This window comes from Meriones unguiculatus, chromosome 4, assembly GCF_030254825.1.
Source record: "Meriones unguiculatus strain TT.TT164.6M chromosome 4, Bangor_MerUng_6.1, whole genome shotgun sequence".
NCBI classification, from domain to species: domain Eukaryota; kingdom Metazoa; phylum Chordata; class Mammalia; order Rodentia; family Muridae; genus Meriones; species Meriones unguiculatus.
Genome location: NC_083352.1, coordinates 8,739,715 through 8,746,023, shown reverse-complemented (window position 1 = coordinate 8,746,023; position 6,309 = coordinate 8,739,715).

Sequence of the window (6,309 nt, the reverse complement as noted above, 5' to 3'; positions counted from 1 at the left end):
TTCTTGGAGAAAAACAATAACATATATTTTATAATTGATGATTTTTTTAAGTTGTGTGATACTGTGTTGGGCATCACTCGGAAGTGTGCTTACCTTTAATTGTCTGGAGGATGAGCAAATGCTAGCTGTCGCTTCATGGTTGGAGCTATTATCTCATGTGCAAATCAGTACAATCATGTAATAATGGTAATAACTCGGGAAGGAAAAGGAGCCCGTTGATGGGTGATGTTGGTTTTCTGGGGCTGCTGTAAGAGCCCTAGTGAAGTTCACGGCTTAAAGCAACACGTCTATTATCCTGCAGTTCCGGGACAGGAAGACTGTGGTTCCTGGAGTGAAGTGACCAAATCTGTGCTCTGCCATGGAGGAGCCTTCGAAGTCTTCAGAGGTGCCCATGGCCCTTCTGTCTTCATGGCTGAGATCTTCAGTCTTCCCATCCAGCCTTTTCTGTTTCTCTCTGCTGTGTCTCAAAGCCACGAGGGGCCTGTTTTTCTCCTAAGTCACCTGCTGTTCTCAGCCAGGAACTAAAATTCCTGTGTCTGTGTGTGTGTGGGGGGGGGGGGGTGACTACGCTTTTAAAACACGTGCCAATGTGGTTCCTATACAATCCCCATTGATGAGTCTTTTAAGAAGGAATGCACCACGTGAACAGAGAGGAGTGGATGGAGGAAGGAAACTTTGCTCCTGCCCAGGCCCCGGTGTGGGACTCAGCAGGTGAAGCATGTTCCCGTGCCTCCCTCTGCTACTAGTGGCATGCAGATTACTGACGGTAGTTTAAGGTCCACTTCAACGGTAATAACTAGGTGTAATGACCCGATACCCTGCCGCTGTAAAGCACCAGTTCTCAACCTGCAGGTCATAACCCCTTTGAAGGTCGCATATCAGATATCCTGACAGATGGTTACCTTACGATCCATAACACTCAGCATAACAAAATTACAGTTAGGAAGTAGCAATGAAATAATCTTATGGGGGGGGTCACCACAACATGAGGGACTGTATTAGAGGGTCACAGCATTAGGAAGGCTGAGAAGCACTGATTTAAAGGCAGGAAGAGCTAATCAGCCTGCTGAGAGAAGGAATTTATAAAGGACAGACACGCCAGACAGCAGGTTCTGGTGTTGTCCTTTCCTCAGCTCTCATAGACCCTGAGGGACGCAGACGGTCGGACCATATCACAAACAGCATCTTCACTTTATTGGAAAGGCACATGGGAGGAATGTCTCCCGTTAGAAGAGAGCTCAACACTGAAGGTCAAACATGGACAAGGCCCTACGAAAATTAGCCTTTCACACAGTGAAAGGCTGCCGAAGCGGTCAGCAGAGGGCGCTAGCTCCGCAACAACCAACTACGGCGCTAACTGGAGCGCCGTCCTGAGGCTGAGCTCGCTTGAACGATGCACAGAACATCAGAAGAGAGATGTAATCTGTTAGAGAGCTGTAGCCCACCATTTTTGACAATCATTACACGAACAGGTGAGAGTAGAAAGTAACCAATCCGACAACCCTCGCTTCTGGGACGTGCTTTCCACGGCTGTTTGTTATCTGAGAAAGCTGCCGCTTAGTAGAGCTGTTGCCTCTCATTCAATTACTTAATTGCTGCTTAAGTGACCCAATATGGAAGAGCAAAGCATGGTCGGGTTTTGGCAATAAATGGTCAGGCAGCTAGAATGTAGAATGTCAGGGGAAGGACACGGCAAGAAATTAAATATAATGCTTCATTTTTTAAGTCAAAATACCTTGAGTTAGTTTAGATCCAGCTACCAAAGAGCAGGAAACACTGGCCACCTCCTGGCAGCTTGATAAACTGGCTGTCCTGACACAAACTCCGCTAGCCTATTGACCCTCTTCACCATCAAAACTAAAAATTTAGAGTAAACCTTATCAGCCAAGCTTGCCTGCAAATGAGACAATGGCACGTGACTATAAGCTTTAAAATAAACGGGATGTAACAGACAGATGAGCCTGTGCGTGGTGGATGTTGAGAGCAGATGAACTTAAGTGGCAGAGGAAAAGGTGAGACCCAGAAGATACATAAATTCACACCTCCTTCGTCACTCAGTCAGTGAGGAAACAGAAGAGACCTGCGCTACCATTACAAAAACAATCTCTGTGCTCAGCTGGCGTGCCCGCCATTGTGATCTGATGCCTAATTTACAACACTACTGAGTCCCCGGGTCTTCAAATGGAGTGTAGGGAGGGGTGCTTAGGAGTGGCAAGGAGGGGACCTAATTCAGTGGGCATTTGACCCCCAGCTCCTGTATTCCACAGGAAAGGGCTGCGTCAGGGACACATGCTTAGAAGTGGAAACAGACACACTGGTAGGGAAGGAAGAGCACTCTCAGGAGCGGAAGCTGGCGAGTGAGCTGCAGAATCGCTCCTGAAGCCCGGAACCTCGAGGAGTAGATCCGTTTGTACAGACTGTGTAACTCCGCCTTTCTGTCTGCCCATGGGACCCTATGCCCCTCCCCTCCACATTCGCCAGGTAAGTCAGAGGGTTCCAGTCCTGCTCTGAAAACTGGGTTATTGTATACATTAACCGCGGTGTTCGGTAAGTTCGTGTGAGGGATAGCAGGATTAGAGTATTTACAGTGCCGTAGTGTCAGGGAAGTTAGTATTAGGGGTTAGGAGGGCTTATGTTACTGTTAGGGTTACAGGTTACGGTTTAGTTAGGTTTAGAGAGTAAAGAATTCTAAATATGCTCATGCACACATACAAAATATATAAGTAAACACATAAATATATATGTGTGTAGTAAACATACACATGTATGCACAAACACACATGTACACATGTAAACATACAGGTACATACACAGCAACAGATACAATAAATAATAAATAATAAATTGCCACAAACTAACATGTACACATATAAACATACCCATGTGCATATATAAACATACATGTACACATACAGAAACATATACATGTTACCAAAATATATGTAGGCATATACATGCACAGACATATATACATGTATGCAAACAGATATATGCATGTACTCTCATAATTACACACTTAGACACACATAAATATGTACAAACAAAAATAGAGACAAGTACACAGAAATAATATACACATAAATATACGTATGCACACACTCATACACATATATACATAAGTATATGTATATACATACGTATAGATATGTGTGCATGCATAAATATGCATACAAACACACAAATATATATACAAGTACAGAAACATAAACACACACACGTGCACACACATAAACATATACATATTTACTCACAAACATATATATATACATGTGCACCCACATAAATATGGAGATGCACAACATGAACACATACATGTACACACATAAATATACATATGTACACACCCATAGATGCACTCATACATAAATATTCATAAGTACCTGTATATACACACATGTGTATGCATGAATATTCACATGTGCACACATAAACATGTACATATATAAATATCTATGTTCACAAACATATCCACACGTCCCCACACATGAGCACACTCATACTGCCCTCTGGGGTGCCCTAGGGGTAGCAGAAGCCAGGCCTGAACTGCTCAGGACCCTCCCGGTGTGGTAATTGAGGCTCAGGAGCTCATTGATTCAAACAGACGGCCGCGTTTTTAAGAAGACTGTGCACCTGAAGCCACGTGTGTGTAAGTTGATCCGTTTGTATTTCATTCTCTTTAGGAAACATTTTAAGACTTTAAGGAAAACTCATTTGGAATTGTCTTTAGAAAGAACCTTAGAGTGACATTTATTATTAAGTGATGATGGCTTCACAGGTCAAGATTTGAATGTAATTCCATTTAATAACTTGTTTCTAATAATTTACTAAATTACGTCAAACTTCCTAGTCTACTTAAAAAGCTTACGCTTACTAATATATTATTCTCAGTTGCATCCACAAGTGATCATAAACCTTAACTTTTTTGTTTTGTTTTGTTTTGGTTTGGTTTTTGAGACAGGTTTTCTCTGTGTGAAGCTTTGGCTTTCCTGGAACTCTGTAGGCCAGGTGGGGCTTGAACTCACAGAAATCTGCCTGCCTCTGCCTCCCTAGTAATGGGATTGAAGGTGGGTGCCACCACTGCCATGCTAAACCTACACATAAAAAAATACTTCTAAACCTAAGGAGTTATTATAGATCTTTATATCACTGAGAGTGAAGTCTTTCAGAGGGTAAAGTGGGGAAACTTTTACTACTCATTTCTGTTTGCCCTGAATTTAGGACAGTTATCCTAGGTTACTTGTGTTACCGGTTCCAGACAGCGAGGCAACTGGTGGCTGTCGGTCTCAGCGGCGGTAGGGCTTACATAAAGAACTCTAACTGATGAAAACCATGGTAAGCGTTTCCCCACCAGAACGGATCTAGAAGACCGTCAGGCGCGTGTCCCCCAGTCTGACTGGCCAGAGGCACGTTCTGACATGCCATTCCTGCAGGGCAGTGAGAATTCTTCCCTCATTAGCGCAGCCTAGAGGCAAATACATATTTACATATTGATTATCTCAGGAGGGACCTATCTTACTGTGATTCTTCTTCAGAGCATGGCCCTAAGCAGTTATTTTCTGATTTTTTGAGCAGGTCCGTCTGCCCTTGAGATTCCTTGGGCAGAGTGGAGAAAAGGTACAAAAGGTCCAACAAGACACAAAAGCACTGTGTGGAATCCAGGTTCAGCACCTCACAGAATTCGGGCTGCAACTATGATCAGCAGGTGTTCCCAAAGCACCGCCACACGGCCAAGGTGGCGTGGAGGAGAGGGCGTTAGCACCTTTGAGCCTTTACAAAGCTTGTCTCCTTTTCCTCTCAAAACACAGACTATTAGCCAGGCGTTGTGGCACATGTCTGTAATTCAAATACTTGGGGAGGCAGAGGCAGGCAGATCTCTGTGAGGCAGAGGCCAGCCTAGTCTACAAAGTGGGTGAGTGAGTCCAGGACGGCCCAGGCTTTGTTACACAGAGAAACTCTGTCTCGAAAAACCAAAAGGGGAAAAAAAGAAAAAAAAGACATAGAACATTATATTGGCCCTCACAGCTGTCAGCACAGTAACTCTGATGGTAAATACTTGAATTGTGTTTCTCAAATTGGTGGCTGTAGTAAAGGCCGGAGCTGGGTTAGAAAAATACATTTGGAACTGTTTCTAGTCTTTCTGCCAGCACCCGGCCCGTCTAGACCAGATTATATGTACCATAAATAGTATCCCAGAAAGTACTCTCAGAGACTTTTCCCAAAATATTGTTTCCTTGATTTTTCTTTTCATGAACAGTAAAATCCATTCATTTCCACTGTTGTCAGAGGCCTATCTGAGAATTGCTATTAATCATTGTAATCCCATCAAGAAGAAAAGCACTATTCAATCACTTGAGATGTGTGTTGAGGTGCTGCATAATCACAGCTGTAGAGCTGTTTGTGGATGAACGCTTGACAGTCCCTTTCCGCCTATGAACTCGGATGAACATTTGCAGCTGCCCTGTCTGCTCACACCTGTCATTCCAGCATTAGAGAAGCGGAGGCAGGGGGGAATTTTTTTGAGTTCAAGGCCAGCCTGAGCAAAAGAGTAAGTTTCAGTCCAGCCTGTACTACAGATTGAGCTACTACGACAAAAATAGACCAAAAATCATGCAGTCACGTGGAGCCACACAGAGACACACACCTTCAGTCGCAGATGCCAGCTCCTTGGTGGGCGGCAGCACAACGGTTGCTTGAAAACAGGAGTCTGAGAAAGCTTGGCTAATATTGTGAGATCTGTCTCAAACAACAACAAGCAAACAACACCCCCAGCTGTATGGTGTAACAGGCTGTGAATGGGTCATATTTCTTTGTACACAGTAAGTGGAAATACTATTTGTCCATATTGGAAATTGGCTTCTTAGAATGTGCTCTTAGAGATGGAATTATTGGTCTCCAAAGTACCCTGAAGTGTGATTGGGTTAAGATTCTAAATAGGAGCAGAAAAGAGAACGGGAAGAGAAGTGAATAGACCAGAGTTCAGGCATGGCTAAGGTCACAAAACATTGAGTGAGGCAGGGGAATGACAACTGTAGGGCCAACCCCTTACACTGATTTGCAACTGGGTCCTCATTAAACTGTCTGCTATGGAGGCACTTGCCTGGGTATCTGATTCTATATACAAGACGCAAAAGGTTTTCTGTCCTTCTAGAAGAAAACATTTCATCCTTCTTAGTTTACAGGAAACTATCCGTCTTTAGTCTTTCATTTTTTTTCCTTCAGGGAAATTATGCTGTTCAAAAAGGAGTAAGTAGGTCTTCTAAGCATTTCTTGCCCCGGAAGATGGATTTGTAGTTTCTAAGTCATGGCAGT